The sequence below is a fragment of the Mytilus galloprovincialis genome, chromosome 1 (genome assembly GCF_965363235.1).
Source record: "Mytilus galloprovincialis chromosome 1, xbMytGall1.hap1.1, whole genome shotgun sequence".
Lineage (NCBI taxonomy): Eukaryota > Metazoa > Mollusca > Bivalvia > Mytilida > Mytilidae > Mytilus > Mytilus galloprovincialis.
Window position 1 is genome coordinate 62,412,460 of NC_134838.1, and position 24,270 is coordinate 62,436,729.

General features: G+C 31.5%; 1 protein-coding gene across 2 annotated transcripts in view; it reads left to right on the forward strand.

The window, feature by feature from the left end:
* The window catches only part of LOC143080684 (general transcription factor 3C polypeptide 1-like), a 264,959-nt gene that overhangs the window by 139,304 nt on the left and 101,385 nt on the right, over positions 1-24,270 (forward strand). The gene's annotated exons all lie outside the window — the stretch shown is intronic.

A 24,270-nucleotide genomic window follows, 5' to 3' on the forward strand; every position in this document is an offset into this window, starting at 1 on the left:
GATAAACAACTTAGTAACATCTTTCTTCATATCAATTTGACTTATTCTGCTGAGAAATTAGTGAATAAACTCATCATAGATACAATTAAGTTTCAGGATTTTATAATAATAACATTATGGCAGATAACTATTTTAAAAAACATATCACAAATTTAATTCTTATACATGGCTAACTATAATGTGTTGTATGACTTGTCATTTTTTTCAATTCAAATCCGAACCACTAAACAGAATGATGTCATATTCAAATTGGAGTTAGACTAAGACAAGCTCTTCACAATATGTATATTATCAAAGTGACTAATTACTTATCCCTACATCATCAACAAATGGAAGGCTGAAAGTGCCAGCAATAGCTCTCTTAATTCTTTTTCTTTTTCAAAGCCAGTATTTTGATACATTTAAGTCTTAATTGCCCTCTACCTTAATTCTATATAGCCAAAGTTGAGACACAGAGTGCACAATTTTTGCCTGAAGCAAGTCTGAATTAGCTCATCCTCTCCCATAAAGGATCTTTTTGACAAATAAAATGTGTCTAGGATTTCAAATTGGTTGTAGTGGATCACATTCTTCTCAAATACATTGATTTTGTAAGTTCAGACATAAGTTGCCATTTTACTTAGCTTTCAAACAGAGTATATTTTTAACCTGGAAATGTATGGAGGGCATGGTTGTTATAAAAGGATGGATGGACTTGTGTATTATACCTGTGGCATTAGAGGGTTAACAAATTTTTTTCACATATACTGTACTTTATAATTAGCCATGCAATGCAAATGAGGTACAAAATTAGCAATGAATCAATGATATATGCTACATAAATTCTTCTGGGTGGGAAAGTTTTGCATAAACAAAACCAAATTTATTTTTTTTTTAAGTTAAGCCTTAAACTAAATATGTGGTCTACCTCTTTAAACTAAGGGAATTCTTTTTACCAGAAAAAAGATAACAAAATAGAAACATGCATGTAATATAGGTACCAGGTACCTTTAGTATTAACTGTAATGGTCATTGTCATTCAAAGACTGAAAGATATTGTTCAAATGTACTGTAAATTCAGAAATTATTGCGTGCATTTATTATTGCGATATTTTCATTTTAGACTTAAATGCGATTTTAATTTTTACGATTTTCAGAAAAATCCTGTTAAATTCATATAAAATATTTCAAAATGCGAGTTTAAATTATTGCGTTTACAACTCAGTCGCATTTTTCGCAATAATAAAAACCTCGCATTAATTTCTGAATTTACAGTATTTGGAATCAATAAAAATGAAGTAGTAAGTTATGGACTTAACTTTTAAAGTAATTTTGTACCTCCTTTGTAAGCAATATGAAAAATAAACTTGTAGAACAAAACTATTCAACTGACAAAACTATTAAACTGACAAAACTTTTAAACTGAATTAAAACTACCAATGCCTTCTTGCATCATTTTGTCATAGTTCTCGTTGTAAAATGGAATACATGACTTAAGATCTACTGCAACTCTACAAAATATTTAAAAATGTAATGTACTTCACAGCGATCCTAGACCAGGAATCATTATCTAACATATACATGTTACTGAAATCCAGGAAAAACTGAAAATCCCTACTAAATCAATATTTTTAATCTATGATTGCTCATTTGCATGTATTCATGAACAAAGAAGCTGTTCACAATTTAAACATCCATGAATCCTTTGTGAAATTATTTCTTCTAATAGGAGCCAACTTAGACAGATATTTGTAAAATTGCCATTAGATTAAACAGATATAAACATTATGAAATGGGCCACTGGTGAGCTACTCTCATCACTTTACATCTACCATCCCTCATTAGACAATTCAACTTCTAAAGATCATTGCCTCCAATACATTGTCATAACTTCTTTCTTTTTAACTTTTACCTCCCTAAAGAACCTAGAATAATTTCCCCCAAAGTTTCAATGACTTATATCATAGATAAGGCCAAGGCCCAAAATTCCAACAAAAGTTCAGGTCATTCAAAACGAAACACAAACTCCATCTGTAACTCATCATTATACAAAGTTAACTTCATAAAAATGATAAGCTCAATATATCTTCAGGTATAGCCAAAAAATGCTGGACAACTTGTATTTCAGAATGACAAGACATGTACATTATGACAGACATGGGTAAAAATGTATATGTTCCTGCCTCTTTGCCATAGGGAAATACAATCTAAACTTTTACAAATTTGACTATGTACTTACTCTGCATGGTCACTGTGTATGTAAATAATACATTTCTCATCATCAACCCTAGGCCTTACAACCTTTACTGGCCATCTCACTGCTGTCCCTTTTATTTTTGACCACATAAACATCTGTAAAATTATCATATTTTAATAAATTCCGTTGACTTACTACATGTACTATTTTTACAACTTCAGTTATAATTAATTGCATAACATGTATGATTAATTAGAATCCTTAATTTTGATTGATTGACAACAAAGAAACAGACACTCTTGTTTCTGTATAAAATACAACTGCTATGACTGCACAGAGTATCCATGACAATGTTAAAAAAAATCATTGAAAAACTAACTAAAACTAAATACAACTCTTAATTTCATGGTTGTTCTGCATATGGAGAATAAAAAACAAGGGAAATATATACAAAAATATATACAGCTTATAGGCAGTTTTTTTTAAATTATTGGTCTAAACAGTTTTTTTTATCCAAAATTTGATCTAGCAAGAATTGACTATCACCAAAAGTCATCAATACAAATAACCATTAACATTGTACAAAGAACCACAAGAAAACAAAGAAAAAAAATTAAGACTTTTTAACACAGTGTATAACAGTAATGTCTGTAAAAAAATCAATATATATGTTGTGTACAAGTTATCATTTTGTACAAATTATAATTTGTACAAAAATATTGTACAAATTATAATTTGTATTTTGACTTTGTACAAGATCTGCAGCCGTCCCGCTAGACCACACGACCACCTGTGGTCTAGCGGGACGGCTGCAGTGCAGGCGATTTGGTGTCACGATATCACAGTAGCATGGGTTCGAATCCCGGCGAGGGAAGAACAAAAAATTTGTGAAAGCAAATTTACAGATCTAACATTGTTGGGTTGATGTTTAGACGAGTTGTATATACATTATGTACACAGCCATGTATCACCATCATTGATGGCGATCCGATGGATACATCTGTTGTAGGGTTGTCACTGACTCAGACGTACTTATATATATATATATATATATATATATATATATATACCTTAATCACTCTTCTACCTTTGACATTAATCCAGAAATCCAGAAACTTCACAAAAGAATAAACATATTCTAAACTCAATGTTTGTGAAAAAAAATAGGCATGAAAATTCTTGTTCCCTCAATTCCAAAATATCCAAATCAAAATCCTCACAAAAGCTGACAGCCTCTGCATAGCCAAAATCATTATCAAAAATGAGTAAAGCAAGTGGAACTTGGTTTAAAATGCAATCAGCCATAACAATTTTTTGTTTGTTTGAATGGCTGACAAAACTTGTCACATGTTAATGACTATAACTTCCTGTTTCATGAAATATGGACAATAACAAGTGGCTTTTGTCCATTATGTGAAATGAATTCTGTGACTTTTTTCCATCCATCAATCCAATCTGTGTCTTATTTCATTTTTTGAATAAAATCTGTTCCACCTAATGGCAACATTAAACAACCGCAACCAGTCGAAACCATGTAATCAGATTTGCAAGAAAACCACTTACACTTAAGATACCCATTATTTCCTTGCGATTGGGTCCTGACAGATTACATAAAATTAACTTTTGAGTTGCATTTAACAATTCTTAAATCTGGGGTTTCAATATTATTATTTCCAACCTTTATATCTGTGACATAATTCATTTGTAATAAAATTTATATATTTTGTTTAATATATATTTGCTTACATATTCTCATACAAGTATACTAAAGAAAAATATTCCAGTTTCTAAAATGTCTTTCCCATCTGCTGAAAGTTGTGCATATCAACAACAGGAGTAAAAAAGGAGTAACTAATATCATAAATAACAAAAAAAGTAATTTCTGCCATTTATAAAAATTAAAATGTGAAATGTAAGAAAAATTTCCATTGGTCCTTTTATGATCACCTGACTCCCAATGATTAAATAGAAGTCAAGGAAAGCAAGTCCCACTATGCCAAATCATGTACAATGTGCATTAACATTACAAATATAATATAGACAAGTACCACAAAATGTTTAAAAATATGTCAGCAATTGCCATGTTCCACACTGCAAAACTGCACAAGAATTCTTGACAACCAAGTCTTCAATTCCCACAATGCCAAATAACACAATACATAATGTGCACTGTAAGTGTTATTCTCCTTTAAATATTCAAAATTTCCTTTTGTTTGGCCTCAGAGGGTTCACACAAAAAGCCTGTTATATCTTAAATTTTTGTATAGTTTGTATTTTCTGTGTAAAATTAAAATATCTAAATCTGAAAGGATATTATTGCTGTTTATATTTGATTTATTCAAAGTAAGTTCCTTTGGGTAAATTTAGAGAATTCTTGATTATTTAACAAAAACCTATCATCAAGATAACGATAAAGGTGCATTCACATGGCACAATTTTCCATCCGATTACTTAGCTGTGAAGTCGTTAGTCAAAATCGCATTGTGTAAACAGAAAAATCGGTTGTCGTTTGGTCAATCAGGAAATCATTTCAAATCGGTTGGAACTCTATTTTCATCCAACAAAATGGTTCAAAATATTATCGTGTGAAGGACAAAACAGCAATTGCATCCGATTTTGATAATTATTATAAGATTTATTATACAAATAGTGTCCACGAAAAAAAAAGAAAAGCCAAAGCGTTTTTTTTATGATTCATTTTTTTAACTTTTTTTTTTAAATGAGAACTTTATGAACTGAAATAAAACATAAAAATAATGGGCCCTTCATAACCCCCAATTTCTTCACTACTTTTAGATTACCTCTTATTTTTTCCCGTAAATATTAACTATCATTATTGTTGTACTTTTCTTCTATATATGTATAAGCCGAATTACATGAAGACCTGCATCCTTGTATTTTATAATATAAAAGCTAATAAGATGAATTAAACAAACATAGCATCTTTTAATTCTCTAGTCTCTATTTTTCCGTTTTTCATTTTAAATTAGTATTGCTTTGTTATATTTTTTACCCCTTTGTGTTGTTGGATTTATCAATTAAATGGAATTTAGACATGTCTTTATTGATCTGATTATTATAAACACACCAATTTTGTTTCAGCTATTACTTAAGTTACTCAGATGAGCAGATAAACTGAATGCAAATTTGGCAAAGTCCAAAAACCATGAAACTAAGGTTTAATGCGGTCAAACGACAAATGTCTACTTGACATGTGCAACCTCACTAAATATTGTTGGATTATGTACCAAAATAGCAAATATTGCACATTAAGTCACTTAACTATGAAAAATGATGTTCAAGATCAGATGACATAATTATTGGAAGTAATTACTTCATTATCATTGACCAACCATCAATATGTTACTCCATCACAGGGAATATACATTATATTTAGTTTTGTATGTCTTCCATTTCATAAAAAAATTCTTGCACATTGATACATGACACAAATAAGATATGGTAACTTAAAATAAAATAGTTTGATACAAATACACCAAAGCTATCATCAATCTTATCAAATCATTCAAAATAAATAAACCAGTGAAATCTATGCTGGATACTTTTCCATTACTTAAAAATTTCACAGATTCAGAATGCAAATTTCAAGATACTTTAAGACAAAAAGAGGAGAAATACAAAATTACTTACAAATATGTCCACTAGTCTTGCAATAAGTAAGTGAAGGCTAAGTAGGAGTTATTCCAGAGAAAGGAACATGTTGAAGACAGTTCAGCTGTGTTATAGAAGATCATAATGTATATATCACCATCAAAGGAGAAGGAATATTTATAACAATTTGACAAACAAAAGTCATAAATTTGAATAAAGTCATAATAAAATACAGTAACTAAGAATCCCACTGGTATTTCACTTATGCCCATTGATGCCATCATTTCCTGTCACATATGTTCAATTCCTTTCTTTCCTGTCCAAACTTGTAAATGTAAGTCCAACACCACATTCTGGGTCTTTGACTTTTATTGTAATTTGAGTTTTGATTTGATCTATAATAAAAACAAGTAATTCAAAAGGCCAACATTTAAATGAACAAAAATTGTGTTCATATCATGTTGTGCAAATTATCAGAGGCCAACAATAAATGTCTTGAACTAGTTCCTTAAAATCAGCTATGCAGAGGCATGGAAGCCTTAGGGAGCAACCATTTAACTACAAAAGGGGGGGGGGTCTATGGTTTTTTTGTCTGAGTCAGAAAAAAAATTTCATGCTTCACAGAAACAATTTTATTTAATTTTTCAACCCTCTCAATGATTTTTTTTTCAAAATGTAACACTATAAGGTATAGGGGAAATCTGGGGTCAGAATATTTTTTTTGTCATCTGCTTGAACAGAATATTTTATTTCATCAAATTGGGAATCAGAATATTTTTTTCAGAAAAAAACATAGCCCCCCACCTTGAAGTTAAATGGTCGTTCCCTTGGATATTAAAATACCACTGACCTCATTGAACATCATCACAACGTACCTTGTATGAAAAAAACATCCAATTTGGATGAAAAAAATCTGTACCCTGAGAAATTGCATTGTTTTTTCCCTTTGACCCTTTTATATCTAAAAGTAACTAAATGCTTGAAGAAATTTTTATTGCTTTATTCATGATAAAAAGTAATTTACAAAATATTATTTGCCGCTTTATTCACATTTGTCTTGACAACCATTAAAGTAACACAAAATGTGTTGACATTAATCTGAAAGCAATCAATGAGATGAAACCAATGAAAAAATCTATTGAAATCATATGAAAATAGCACTTCGTATACCAAGAGAATTGGCATTATTTTACACCTGTGACCCTTTGTATCTTTAAAACAGTTCTAAAAATGCTTGCAGTGACTTTGTTGGCATTTTTCAAAAGGAATCATTTTCAAAAAATCTACTCTGCCTAACAGCAGCATTAAACGACTGCCCTATGTCCAACTGATTTGCCAGACTTACCGATGGATGAACAGACAGACAGACTCATAGAGTGCAAACCTAAGACTCCCCTATGACTTCATCAATAGGGGACTAATAAGAGACAAAAAATCATATAATTTTATTATACTGATAAAAGATTATTACATACAGATCCATCAATCTCAGACCAGAATATCTATCCCCTAGCTAGGCCAACAAAAAATGTGTGTTTCCTTTTACAAGGAATTTTAAAATAGGGTAGGTAGGTGGGTTTTTTTTCCCTATTGAAAAAGGGATGGAGATTCAATGTATATTGAACAGTATAATTGATGTGCATAAACAGTTGTATTACCTTTTTAATTCCTTTGCCTATAAACTGAGAACTGTAATTATCATCTTAACTGAGCCTTAAAGTCCAAACAAAATGCAACTGTACTGTATTTGATTAGTTGTTGACAAAAGAATGGATATAAATTGATCATCAATGTAATAGCAGTATCACCAATCCTACTGTAGAGTGTAGATATATACATATTCAGAGGTCCCCACAAGGTCTTCAACTTGTGAATGGAAGAGTCATCAACCAAAATCTTAGCCATACAGAAGGGCTTCAAATGTACAAAAGAAAAACCTGGGAACAGATAAGACACACAATAACATTCAACTATGAAAACTAAAAACAAAGGAAAAACACTGACCTCGAAAAACTGGGGTGACCTCAGGTGCTCTGGAAGGAATAGCAGGTCATACTGTTGGTAACAATGTCTCTAAACTCATCTTAAGTTCTGTACTCTGTTAGGGCTCACGTAAATTCAACAATATGACTTACTACTAGGATTGCATTAACATTACCTTAGTGAAAGTGTGTATCCCATCTCAAAAAAATTTGAATTAGTTTTCCATAATAAATAGTTATCACAACTGCTATATGAATTAATACAAGTAGCATTAATACACACAGAAGAACTAAAATGATAAACAATATGGACTCCATAATGTTTCTAAAAAGAGGCTGGTATAAACACTTCCTGTGTCCAAATGGAGTTGTGTGGCTTATCCGCTAGTAGTTTGCTAAATTTATTTAAAACAAATCTATTTGTATCACTACTTTTTTATCTGACATTTCACACCAATATTTGGCAGTATTTTATTTCACAATAGTCAAGTGCACTGTATCGATAGACTATTTTCATATTACATACTTTTGACTTTGGAGTTTATATTTTCTCCACAGGTAACCTAATCTTTGGTAAGAAATCATGGTACTCGGTCAAGTAAGAGCATTGTAAAGAAGTAAAATCAAGCTTTCAATCAATGCAATTTTGGGGGGAAATTAACTGTTCTATACACAACAAAATAATCGCAAAAAACATTAAACTTTCCCCCAAAATTGCACTGATTATATGTTTGATTTTAGTTGCTCTTAGTTGACTACCAGGATTTCCTACCACAGATTAGGTAACCTGTTGAAAAAATATATAATCCGGAGTCAAAAGTCGGTTATATGAAAAAAGTCTATTCTCATATGTGAAACCTTTCCATGAGACATTTACATGTAAGTTGGGTTGGAGGTAAGGGTGGGTGGATTGGTCCCATCATGCTAAAGTTCTGAAAGGGGACAAACATCAAATACATACATATGACAAATTAATAGCTCACAATTTGCAGTGTCCAAGAGCAGGAGAAATAGAGGGCATCCTGAAAGTTAATGCACTCAATAAAAGGGTAAAAACCATCTTTTCCTATAATCATAAACCATTTACCTGATGGTTTTATACACACAGCTTATTGAAAGACATCTGATTTAAATATGACAAGTCACATGTGTACCTTTTAATGAGAGTCAATTATTTGGATCAGGGTAAATAATCCCCCCCCCCCATTAATCCACTTAGTGCCCTAAAGAATTCATCTTCAATGATTGGAATATTGATTGCAGCAATAAAATTTAAGATTAACTTCCAAAATCTTTAGCAAATTTAAAAGGCAATCAAAAGTTATTTTGGCAATTTAATAAATGGCAATTATTTTTTTTATTATCAAATTTGTATTATCAAATAAAAGATTTTGTATGTGAGCGTAGTATTAAAGTTGATAAAACAAATAAGTACTACAAATATAGTAATAGAATTGATGATGGAAATGGTAAATGTCCCACAATTCATCAGCAGTCCCATAATACCAAGTCACACAATACGTTCCATTATAACACAACTATAACATCAGCAGTCCCAAAATACCAAGTCACACAATACGTTCCATTATAACACAACTATAACATCAGCAGTCCCATAATACCAAGTCACACAATAAGTTCCATTATAACACAACTATAACATCAGCAGTCCCATAATACCAAGTCACACAATACGTTCCATTATAACACAACTATAACATCAGCAGTCCCAAAATACCAAGTCACACAATACGTTCCATTATAACACAACTATAACATCAGCAGTCCCATGAAACCAAGTCACACAATACGTTCCATTATAACACAACTATAACATCAGCAGTCCCAATATACCAAGTCACACAATACGTTCCATTATAACACAACTATAACATCAGCAGTCCCAAAATACCAAGTCACACAATACGTTCCATTACACAACTATAACAGCAGCAGTCCCATAATACCAAGTCACACAATATGTTCCATTACACAACCATATCATCAGCAGTCCCATAATACCAAGTCACACAATACATACCATTATACAACTATAAGATCAGTAAGTCCCACAATACCAAGTCACACAATACGTTCCATTATAACACAACTATAACATCAGCAGTCCCATGAAACCAAGTCACACAATACGTTCCATTATAACACAACTATAACATCAGCAGTCCCAAAATACCAAGTCACACAATACGTTCCATTATAACACAACTATAACATCAGCAGTTCCATAATACCAAGTCACACAATACGTTCCATTATAACACAACTATAACATCAGCAGTCCCAAAATACCAAGTCACACAATACGTTCAATTATAACACAACTATAACATCAGCAGTCCCAAAATACCAAGTCACACAATACGTTCCATTACACAACTATAACATCAGCAGTTCCATAATACCAAGTCACACAATACGTTCCATTATAACACAACTATAACATCAGCAGTCCCAAAATACAAAGTCACACAATACGTTCCATTATAACACAACTATAACATCAGCAGTCCCAAAATACCAAGTCACACAATACGTTCCATTATAACACAACTATAACATCAGCAGTCCCATAATACCAAGTCACACAATACGTTCCATTATAACACAACTATAACATCAGCAGTCCCAATATACCAAGTCACACAATACGTTCCATTACACAACTATAACATAAGCAGTCCAAAAATACCAAGTCACACAATACGTTCCATTACACAAATATAACATCAGCAGTCCCATAATACCAAGTCACACAATACGTTCCATTACACAACTATAACATTAGCAGTCCCACAATACATCAGTAAGTCCCACAATACCAAGTCACACAATACATTCCATTACACAACTATAACATCAGCAGTCCCATAATACCAAGTCACACAATACGTTCCATTACACAACTATAACATCAGCAGTCCCATAATACCAAGTCACACAATACGTTCCATTACACAACCATATCATCAGCAGTCCCACAATACATCAGTAAGTCCCACAATACCAAGTCACACAATACATTCCATTATACAACTATAACATCAGCAGTCCCATAATACCAAGTCACACAATACGTTCCATTATAACACAACTATAACATTAGCAGTCCCATAATACCAAGTCACACAATACGTTCCAATATAACACAACTATAACATCAGCAGTCCCAATATACCAAGTCACACAATACGTTCCATTATAACACAACTATAACATCAGCAGTCCCAAAATACCAAGTCACACAATACGTTCCATTACACAACTATAACAGCAGCAGTCCCATAATACCAAGTCACACAATATGTTCCATTATAACACAACTATAACATCAGCAGTCCCATGAAACCAAGTCACACAATACGTTCCATTATAACACAACTATAACATCAGCAGTCCCAAAATACCAAGTCACACAATATGTTCCATTATAACACAACTATAACATCAGCAGTCCCAAAATACCAAGTCACACAATACGTTCCATTATAACACAACTATAACATCAGCAGTCCCATAATACCAAGTCACACAATACGTTCCATTATAACACAACTATAACATCAGCAGTCCCAAAATACCAAGTCACACAATACGTTCCATTATAACACAACTATAACATCAGCAGTCCCAAAATACCAAGTCACACAATACATACCATTATACAACTATAAGATCAGTAAGTCCCATAATACCAAGTCACACAATATGTTCCATTACACAACCATATCATCAGCAGTCCCACAATACCAAGTCACACAATACGTTCCATTATAACACAACTATAACATCAGCAGTCCCATGAAACCAAGTCACACAATACGTTCCATTATAACACAACTATAACATCAGCAGTCCCAAAATACCAAGTCACACAATATGTTCCATTATAACACAACTATAACATCAGCAGTCCCAAAATACCAAGTCACACAATACGTTCCATTATAACACAACTATAACATCAGCAGTCCCAAAATACCAAGTCACACAATATGTTCCATTACACAACTATAACAGCAGCAGTCCCATAATACCAAGTCACACAATATGTTCCATTACACAACCATATCATCAGCAGTCCCACAATACCAAGTCACACAATACGTTCCATTATAACACAACTATAACATCAGCAGTCCCATGAAACCAAGTCACACAATACGTTCCATTATAACACAACTATAACATCAGCAGTCCCAAAATACCAAGTCACACAATATGTTCCATTATAACACAACTATAACATCAGCAGTCCCAAAATACCAAGTCACACAATACGTTCCATTATAACACAACTATAACATCAGCAGTCCCATAATACCAAGTCACACAATACGTTCCATTATAACACAACTATAACATCAGCAGTCCCAAAATACCAAGTCACACAATACGTTCCATTATAACACAACTATAACATCAGCAGTCCCAAAATACCAAGTCACACAATACGTTCCATTACACAACTATAACATCAGCAGTTCCATAATACCAAGTCACACAATACGTTCCATTACACAACCATAACATCAGCAGTCCCACAATACCAAGTCACACAATACATTCCATTATACAACTGTAACATCAGAAGTCCCACAATACATCAGTAAGTCCCACAATACCAAGTCACATAATACACTCCATAATACACAGGATCCCAACCCTCCCCCTAACCTGGGATAGTGCATATATATCATCAGATGTGACAAGTTTAGGGAATTTCGTTACAGAGAGCATTAATCAGAAGGGGGAAATAAACAGAAAGATAATAAACTTCATCATTTAAAAATGGAGGAAAATATATAATTTTGTATAAGAAATCCTTCACTTAAAGTCGAGAATTATAGTGACCATAACTTAGAAATAAAAAAGGTTGCTATTATAAAATTTCTAGAAAGGATAGAATATGTAAACTGTGTCGCTTACACGAGGATGAAAAACACTTCCTCCTTGAATGTAAAATTAACAAAAAACAAAGGGGTAATGTTAACCTTCTCACAATTTTATGTCACTTACCCAAGAACAAAAAGTAAAAGAAATGTTAAATCCCACTATCATTTCCAACATGTTAAAAATATTGGCACCTTTATAAAACAGTCATTAGAACTGAGGGCAAATAAGTCTTATAAATTTGTTTTCCATGTGTTCATTTATTATAGAGTTATTTAATTTCTTTGCTACGGTACATATGTATATTATGTTTGTTTTTGTCACAAACTAATTAAATTATGTATAAATGACAATAAAGGTACTATTAAAATAATATCAAATTGTGACTTATAAAACATTACACTCACCAATTAAATTATTTCCAATAATGGAAACTTTAAACAAAATATATTATGAATCCTACAAAATATTTGAGCTGCATTAAAATTAATCACTGATAAAAAGGCAAACACTACATAATACTGATCTCCTGCAGGTGGGGACAACACTAAAAATCTATGTCTATGATCGAGGCAGAAATCAAATAATCTTGGAAAATCTTGTGGTGACAGAATTACAAGGAATCCAACGGGAATAACATGGTGATCCATATTTCTTTAATGGTCACTTGGTTAAATTACTTCCTGCTTCACTGCTTTGGACACTTAACCTCACAATGCAAGTATTCTCGAATTTTGACTTTCTGGTTGATGATTGAATACTAAGACAATTATTGCATACCATTTATACAAAAAAAAAAGGTTTTCCTGCCTTCAAGCAACAGTCTTGATAATACAAAGTCAGAGTAGTTTTTAAAAGAGATTAAAAATCCATTTGCATAAATTTTTACATCCAGATCTGTACATTCAAATTCAGCATTAATAAATTCATAATCTTCTTTCTTTAAAACAAAAATTTGATCCTTGCAAAATTCCATCTTGCTAATACATTATGTCTGAATAATTAACAAGCAATTTTCAATTTCAATAAGACATTAAGTGGGGTCTGATCACAAGTCACAAAAACTATTTCCATTAGTCACGCATCACAAGAAAAAATCTTGAATCTTGGATCCTGAACAATGATGACTTTTGATGTTGATTCACAATTCAAAATTCACACAAAGTATAAAGTGCCCAATTATGCATCTCAAAAAAAAAAAGTTTCTTCTATAAAAAACATCAAGTCTCTTTAGTTTTTGTACACTGTTAAACTAGACACAAAAATCTGTTAATAAATATACATATATTCCTTACCTTTGAGACTTTATGTCCAAATCCTCCTCAGCAACTTCCACATGTCTTTTATCTTCTTTTACATTGTAAGCTCTGATTGGTCAATTCCTTTACTTCCTGTCCAAGTGTGTAGGTCTATTCTGTACAGTGTGGGGCTTTTAGATTTTGTAATAGATGATTTCATTGGCCAATTCAATATTTCTTACAAATGCTTCTATTGGCTATTTCTAAGAAATGCTTCTATTGGCTTGCATTTTAGTTTTCTTTAATATTTCAATTTGTGGTCTTGTCCATATCATGGACAAATAATGTGTCCATCAGATGGACAATGCATTGTGCAACTTTTAGCTATGTAATCCAAGTCCCACAATACATACCTCAACTATTTTTTTTAAATTTTAGTGTGACTAGTCTCATTAGTAAAAAAAGCCACACAAGTATAGTTTAGACCTACATTTAAACACACAGTGTAGCATTCGGTGGAACGGACAGACGGACAGACGGACGGACACCGGACATTTGTATACCATAATACGTCCCGTCAAAATTTTGACGGGCGTATAAAAACCATAGCTGAACTTTAGTGATTAGTCTAACATTTTTAGGTACCTTAGAAGAAATTAGTAGAATGATTTTCTTGGTACGTATTTAATATTGTCTTTAGTTGACCTTTTTATTTTGTCCTTGTATGTCAAGCTTGATTGTTTGTGTATTGGATATATGCCACAGAATTCCATTGACTTATGTTAATTGTTTATTTGTTAAGAAGACAGTGATTGATATTCTTTTGATGTTGATGCTAGTTGTAGGTGTCACAGAAAGATTGTTTTGAAATTTTAACCTTGAACTATTTGTACTAGTAGTTGACAAAGAGCAAAATTCAAAAGTGTCATTTCCAGAAAAATTTATAAAAATTAAGTAATGCAATTATAACTCTGGTCAATAACCTGAAAACTGTCTGATTGAAAAAAGATTTTGAAATTTTTAAAAGACTTCAAAAAATATTATGGATGTCACCATTTGGGCATAATCTAGTAAAAGAGGTACGAAAGATACCAGAGGGACAGTCAAACTCATAAATCTAAAATAAACAGACAACGCCATGGCTAAAAATGAAAAAGACAAACAGACAAACAATAGTACACATGACACAACATAGAAAACTAAAGAATAAGCAACATGAACCCCACCAAAAACTAGATCTCAGGTGCTCTATAGCTCTTAATGTGTAAAACAACTTGTTATTACATGTACAAACCTTGTACAAACTTTGTACTCTGTTGACCTGGAAGTATAACAACAAGTTGTTCTAATTATGTACAAACTTTCTGTACAGAGGACTACATTATGATACCGGTTTAAATACATGTAGTATTTTTGTCGCCTTTAACTTCGGCCATCGTAGTTATAAATGAAATTCTTATAAGAAATTTATACAAATCCACTTTCATATTATGTTTAAAATTGAAAATGGAAATAGGGAATGCGTCTTAAGAAACAACATCCTGGCCCAAAAGCAGAAAAAACAGCCAAAGGTTACCAATGGGTCTTCAACACAGCAAAAGATCCCACACACAGGGGTGTGCTTAAGCTCTTTTTGCTTGTTTGCGGACATCAGCAATAAAACTGTATGTGTCATTGAATTTTTTTATATTTGAGGAAAGTTTATCCTTGGAAAGAATTTTGATTGGTTCAATGCTCTTTTTATCAACTTAATTATCTTCCTTGCTTTAAATTAATTGCATTGATTAAATATTGAATTCAACTTTTAATTGTAATATTTCTCAAGTATTTTACATTTCTTTTGAAGTATAAAATCTTAATTTGATTTTTCCAAATTCTGGGAGACTTCAAATTGTTTTATTAATTTTGATTTCAGATTGGGGAGCATCTTGCAACCTTTGCTTTGGTAATTATGTTAAACTTATTATTTTGTTATTCAGGATTCTTTCACATAAGACATGCTTCTGGAATACCTTCAGTATGTTTGAAAGGAGGATACAATACCATTTGGGAGATATGTTGGCCTTGTAAGTAAATTGATGGCAATTTAATGATTAGATGATACCATGTTTAATGTTACATTATAAAAAGCTAAATTTAGGCCCGTGTGAAAATGAAAATTTGAGGTTCTAAGTTTTGATTTGATGTCATTGAAGTAACATCAAAGTTGTTAATTCTTCCTAGTAGAGAAAAGAAATAGGCTAGTTGCAGGGAAAATTCAGTTTAGTTTATAGCAAAGAGCTTAAAAATCGAAAAAGCTAAAGTACTGAACACCAAGTGAAATTCAAAACTGAAAGTCCTATACCAAATGGAAAAATCAAAAGCTCAAACACACCAAATGAATGGAAATCAACTGTCAATTTTCCTGACTTGGAATATTCATTTCCTTATGTAGAAAATGTTAGATTAAACCTGGTTTTATAGCTAGCTTAACCTCTCACTTGTAAGACCCATTATATGGTCAACAATGTGTGAGCAAAAGTACTAATACAAACAGACATAATAGGTAAAATTGGGTAATAGCAGTCAACATTGTGTTGTAATTTTAATCACTATAAAATCAAATAGCAATTGCAACAAAGAAAAACAAAATGGCATATACTGTGGATTCATTATTATTCGGTTGATACCAATTTTCGTGGTTTTCTTGGGTAGAGGTGAACCATGAATTCAAATGTTCAACGACTAACATATTTCAATAGGCTTTTTATACAGAGAAAGGCAAAACCACTAAATCAAATATCCACGAAAATGAAAGTATTCAGCATTCAATGAAAATTAATACCCATAAAAATAAATGAATCCACAGTAGTCAAAGTAAATAAGAGGTAATGAAAGACCAAAATACAAAAAATGACCTTAGCACAATAACACAATGTCAGAATGTAGAAATACTTCGCCATGCCAATAGTATATTAACAAAAATGGACTAAACAGTAAAGATGAGAAATATACAAAGACGTAAAAAGAATACTATAACATAAACATGTAATTAAGATGATAAGCAATGGCATTACCTTAAGAATCTCTGCTGCAAGACCTTCATGTTTTATTTGATACAAAATTGTTTTCAACAAAGCCTTGTTATCTACTGGTTAACTTTTTTGGAATAAGGATGAAATAATCCTCTACTTTCTGCTCAGGAACTGATGACATGAAGTCTGAGTAACTGCTGCTAGCTAGGTCTTGAAAACTAAATGAGTGGTCGACAAGGAAAGGTGCACAGTTAGTTCCCATGGAAATGCTGACAATTTGTTGAAAAAGTAAGTGTTGACCAAAATGTTTTTCTTTTTATTTTAGAAGAAATTCACATCATGTTCTTCATTATTTTTTAGCAACTCTGAGTCTGTGCATATGTACATGGAATAACCCTATGACATTTAAATTGTATCAAATTCACTTGTTTACATTTGTCCTGACATGGACTTTCTTGTGACAGGTAAGTTCTATGTTTTCATTGGCATCTGTTAAACAGTAGTTACCAGTATCATCTAACTGTGATTTATAAGCATCCTTGGCTAGATTTTTCTCCACTTCCTGCAGTTAAGTTCAAACTCGTATACTCTGTTAAACTTTGAACTTCTAAATAGTCATAAAAAAAAAAGAATGGCTTCTCATGATATTAATGTACAAATAAGATATGACATGTTTACTTCTTTAGAATCTGTACACTGACTCAGGATTTGTTATTGACACTATACTTATGATGGATGGATAAGTATAGAAGTATTAAGACATAAAATTGAATATCCTTAAATGAATTGGTAATTGACATTTTTCCATTGATTAAGCAATCTGTCTAATCAATTAAGACCTGATGAATACCAAAACTATGGTTCAAATAAGGTTCAGAGCTGAAAGGTTGGCCTGGAGAAAAAATATACTTTGCAGTAATTCTATTTGAATTTTAAATGCTTTTATGTAAAAAAGAAAGATTTTGCTGTATATTGAAAATGAATGAATAGTTCATGCCTATGGTTGTGTTTTTAAAAAGCTGCAATCTAAGTTGCTGAAGAAAATAGATCATAAGTGCCCACTGACTAGTAGGTACTGCTTTTTTGTTGTTAGGTTGTTTTCTCATTGACATTAAACAAACATCTCCATTTACCCAGTTGTCAGAGTATTAAAATTATAAGACCATTGATATTACAAAACATATTTTGTCAAATCGTATGCTCATTTCCATACAGATTTAATCATGCAAAGCTGAGCTCCCTTTTCATGCATTAGACATATGCTGAATCATAAATGATGTGCTATAGCTATTACATATTTATGTCCTCTGCACATGAGGTGTGAAAAGAGAGATAAAAAAGGTGTCATTGGTTAGTGCTAAAACATATGTTAATCTGGTTTTAACATACAGTTTTTCCCTTTCATCTCAAATTTTAGCTTATGATTTATCAGAAGTTCTTAGTTTCTAATGTAAAATTTGATATTGGAGTCTGAGACAGGCCCAGATATTCAACTTGGAGTATGACAATCTATCAATGAATTAAGTATGATTCCTGAATCTTTTTGTTGCTCTTTAGTACTAGCTGAACAATGACATGATTCTATAGAAAATTATTTTTTATCATCAATCAGGACTTGGGCCATAAAATACTTAACTTGATGAAACAAATTCCCTAGAACATAATAAAAATGCATTATTTACTATTGTAGAAGCCAAATTAAGAACTCTAAGGTGATATTGTTGTCTTTCTTTTGAACTATATTCTTTTACAATCAACTATTTGATTTCCCTGTGCTATTTTAAGATTATTGAAAATGATATATAAGTTTATAACCTGCCATGTTTTTCTTAGTCTTGCTTTTAGAATTAAAACATATAGACTTAATTAAAGCAGCAATCACATGCACAGTATTCCAAAAACCGTGCGGGCAGAGCTCTTTATTGGTATTAATCATATCGTCGAAGTAAAATATAATACTTCCATGATCATATTAACTAGTTTCTTAAAAGACTTTCATTGCTATGTTAAAGTCCTAACACTTGAATAACAATATTCAAAGGACCTGAAAAAGAAGCATTCAATACTTAATGAATATCAAAAGCTATGTTACTTTCATGTCCTTTGAATATTTTTATTCAAGTGTTAGGCCTTAAACTCTGCAAATAAATTCATATATACTGCAGCTGTGCTATTTGAGCAGTCAAATTGCATTGACCGTATATTCATATGTGATATACAGTCAATGACCGTATATCACCTTGTTTATGACGTTGACAATGTGTTTCCGTAGAGTTTTATTTATGATGTCAATAAAACATACAGGTTCGCGTCAAATTTACGTTGTCCGCTCACAATTAAAGAATGACGGTTTTTACCCTAAATACTTCATTTTGAACAGTTATAAGAGTTGCAGTATATAAAGCTTTCTACCTGTTTCTAAGCCTTGTAAAAATAACATTGATATTTCGAGACAATGTATGGTTATTCTATATTTATTTTCATGGGTACCAATTTTCGTGGATTGAGATAAACTTGCACTTTCATGGATTTAAGATCATGTTTTTGCAAAGTGTGCATGTATTCCTTTAAGAAAGTTTTAATTCGTTGAACATATAAATTCTTGGTTCTACTGTACCCATGAAATCAGCCAAAAAATTGGTATCCAGCGAAAATTAATGCACCCATAGTAATCAGTAAAATGTTAATCTGCTACTTCAGGGGTTTCATTATCTTTCATGTTGACTGGTACTTTCCACGTTTCTAGGTGGTACTTTTCAATTTATTCCATGAATATCTTATATATAAATTCCTACATTTAGGCGGTACTTGTCAATAGCATAGGAGGGTAAAAGTACCGGGTACCGTCTTGTAATGAACGACCTGCTACTTGTTGATTGTCAAAATGATAATTAAAGCAGTCTTAATAGCAGTTGTTTAAAAGTTCACCTGTTAATTGATAAATCATGGATGTTTTTTTTTCTTTCAAAGATGCATCAGTAGTTCAGTGAATAGCAGCATACTTTTATGTCAGTAGGAGCCCTTAATTTTCCTGTATGGTAGGATTCTGTCTTATGTTCATTGGTGAAAACCTATCAGCAATTGTCAAGATGAAGAACAGGGGTAAATGTACAGTTCCTTAGTAAAATATATTGTTATTCAATTGTAGTTTATGGGATAGTCAGCACCAAATACCTCCAACAGGCCATTTAAGCAACCAAAAATCAATCAATCAACCAAAAGTACCACTAAAAAAAATTAAGACTGAGATACAAAGAAAACAATTGTCCAGACCTTTTACTAAAAAAATATCTTGTAAGTTGAAACACTTCTTACTTTGCTTAAATCTTGATCATGCAGTGAAATGAAAAAAGGTCAAAGGAGTAAAAACAAAAACGCAATTTTAGAAAACCATTACGCTATAAAAGTGTAATTTAAATTACATAAAAAAAGAAAAAAAAAAAACAAAGTGCAATTAAAATAATACTAAGTGAAATTATATCCCAAAAATGCTTGCAGTTACTGAAATCAACTCAAAAGAAGATAATGTTAGTATTATAAATGAAAAAAAATGACATGACAGTTCCATTGATTTTATCACTGAACAATATTAGCATATGAATTAAACTATCAATATTTATTTTTCTATACCACTGTATTTTTTTATATCTTAGTTGAGCTAATACATCTTTTGTCTTTCTTATCTAGGATTTGTATAAGATCATTCCGCCAATTATGGAAATAAGTTTCTGAGTCAAAAGTTCATTTTACAGAACTCCTATAACTAACACTGTCATTTAGGTCTATCATTCCTGGTCAAGCAAAAGAGTTCTTGTATTAACCTATAATATCTGCTGTCTCTTAACCCTTTAATCTATCAGAGTGAATTCTGTGGTAATATAGTGGTTCAGACAAGACAAAGTAATATTGTGTGTAGAAAAATCTACCATTGTTGTTTTTGTTCCTTTGTTTATTGTTGCTACTCTATTTTGGGTAATGTGAGTTGATTATTCAACTAGCAACCAGTTAATTGTATATATTTTGGATGGGAAATGCAGTATTTCAACATTTATTATCAAAACATTTGTGTGAAACAAATGGTTTGTATCTGTGGAGGGTAAATATTAAGAAATGCATGTAAGCTTTTGATTGGCCATGTCTATTTTGAAACTGTCAATACCATTTTCTTGTAAAAACATAGTTTGTTTTTTTGGAATTTGAAGGTAACATCCTGATTGCTTGTTTAATATCTTGAAGAGACAACACTATTAGCATTTCTTCAAGGTTTAGAATATTGACACCTGCTCAAGGACATCAAGTCAGCAGGTTAATACATAAAAAACTTTAGATTGACAATGAAAGAAAGGATATTGGAAGAAAATTAAATACTAAAGCAGTAATGCATTTTAATGCCAAAATCCTTTATTCCCAACAAGGAGAAAAACAAACAACAAAAAGTCTGTTAAGAATACTGAGATTTAATTGGACAAATTTAATATTTAATGTGTTGGCTTTAATTGCAAACTTAAAGGATAAAAAGTTATTTTTGTGTTAACTCCATTCACATATTAGTGGGTCTCATTGGGGTCTAAGCGTGATGTGGGATTGTTGATTTTTTGTAAGCGTGACACGTGAAAGTCAAATTATTTCAGTACATGTTTGTTTGTTCTTCTTCCAAACATTAAGTATTTGTGAAATAAAAATGCTTTCTGTTAATAGATGTACAGTTTGGGGAGCATCAGTTGATAGTGCCAGCTGTTTTGCTTGTTAAAGCTTGGGATAAGTTCTGTATAAGGGCAATGGTAGGTCCATGATATTTGGTTGTATAATAGCATTCTATGAAAGGCACAGAATTTTCATTTCCATGGAGGTTATTTTGACTTCTAAGTAATGTTCCATTGACTTTTTATAAAGTAATAAATGTTAGTTTTTTATTGAATCAGTGTGCGGGGGACCACTTATGGTTTGATAATGAAATTTGTATAAAAAGAAGACATGGTATAATTGCCAATAAGACAACTCTTCACAAGAGACCAAATGACCCAGAAATTAACAACTATAGGTCACCGTACTGCCTTCGGCAATCGTCATAGCAAAGTCCATACTGCAAAGTCAGCTATAAAAGGCACAAAAATGGCAATTGTAAAACAATTCAAAAGAGAAAACTAATGACCTAATTTATGTATATTAAGCATTATCTTATATGCTTGGAGATGTTTTGGCCCCACTACTTAAACATGTTTGATTTTGTTTTCTTAAAAAGTGCTACCCTTATATTGCAACATTTGAATTATACTATTAAAATTATACATATGTGTGATATCTCTATTACTGTATCATCAGTATATTATGTAAGCTATGCTCCACTGAATTTTTGTTTTGGTCAGATGTTTCCCTATTACTGATTACCAAGAATTAGACTAAGATTGTATAATTTGTTTTTTCTTTTTTTAAGTGTTTTGTTGTGTATTAAAAGAAACAATTAATCCTTTAGTTAGGATTAATTTTATTTCGAGTGTTTCTTTGACATAGAACAAATTTACTTTCATTACAGTATATACAATTTTGTCACGTCAAAGAAGGTGATACATGCGTAGAAGTGATCAATATGTTTGTTCGATCACGTTCTTACCTGTTTTTTCCACAAGAACTAGACGTTGCCTTAATCCTGATGATTGATCATTATATTGAATTTATTCTGTTTTATGTCCCATAAGAAGCTCACCTTTTCTGTTAATGAGTTTCTAAGAATTCTCTTGAAAGAATTGAGGATCAGATTATAGCATTCCTAGGACCGTCAATAATGGTTCCTTTGTATTGCATACCTTTTTTGTTCTTTTGAAAATCAGGGGGTGCTAAACTTTGATATAATAAGTGTTGTGACAAAAAAAAAGAAAGAAGAAAAACATGATAGATGTTGTACTGTGCACTTATAAAAGTTCAACAATAAGCTTTTATGCATTTCTTATGACCGATGATTACTTTTTATTTTATTGCATTTTTATTACTTTAATTATTTCAGTAAGATTGTTTATTGATTTCTAGGATTAAAATAGATTCCTTCCTTAAAGATATTGACAAGATTTAAAAACGAAATTTATTTGTGATGCACTTATAGAATTTATGTGTTTCCTTATTTAGTTCAGATTTTATTCTGTGAAAGTCACAAAGTCCAACAATTAAGTCAAGACTTCAAGAGCAATTTTAATGTTTAATTGACACAATTGATAGGATGTAATAATATGGAAAGTAGCTGGACATTTTTGGATGGGTCTGATGTTGAGACTCTGAACTCTGAATATATTAATGACACTTCATGTTAAGTGTTTATCAATTATTAACTGCAAAATTATATTAACAAAAAAAATTAAGTTAAAAAAAACATAAATCAGGGATTTTATTTCTATGAAAATTTTGACTGGAACTTAGAAATGAATTTGACAGAACTAAAATATTGGTAAACCTTTTGTTTTTTTATTTCTCAATTTTTCAACATAAATTTCCAGTTAAAACTTTCTCTATCAATCTGATTTTTTATGTTATTTAATTTTCAATTCACAGTGTAACCTTTCTGAACCAGACTTTTTTAGGACTGAATATGTTGTTTCAGATTTTAAACAGGTGTTTGGATTACGTAGGTTAAATAACAAAAGAATATTAATGTATCTCCTGTCGATACGAGACTTCAATTTATGCAGGATTAGTTTTTATAGTGGGGTTCAACGAATTGAGACCTTTTCACAATCTTTGAAATTCTGGCTTTGAAAAAAAAATCTGATTAAGTTTTATTTTTGAAACCATTTCCATTATTATAGCATATTTCTTAGGACTTCGAAGTTATGACAAAGTTCAAGATGAGTTTGTAGATTTTTAAATTGTGTACTTCGTTTATGTTATCAACTCCTACAGTTTTCATTCTTTAAAATTCTTGAAATTTTACCAGAAGATTGCACTTTTTTGAGGAAGTTTTTCTCATTTCCAGACTTTTTAATTTTATAGTTATTTTTATGCCCCACCTATGATAGTAGAGGGGCATTATGTTTTCTGGTCTGTGACTCTGTTCGTCCGTCCAGGTTCAAGTTTTTGGTCAAGGTAGTTTTTGATGAAGCTGAAGTCCAATCAACTTGAAACTTAGTACACTTGTTGCTTATGAGATGATCTTTCTAATTTTTAAGCCAAATTAGACTTTTGACCCCAATTGCACGGTCCACTGAACATAGAAAATGAAAGTGGGAGTTCCAGGTTAAAGTTTTTGGTGAAGGTAGTTTTTGATGAAGCTGAAGTCCAATCAACTTGAAACTTAGTGCACTTGTTGCTTATGATATGATCTTTCTAATTTTAATGCCAAATTAGATAAT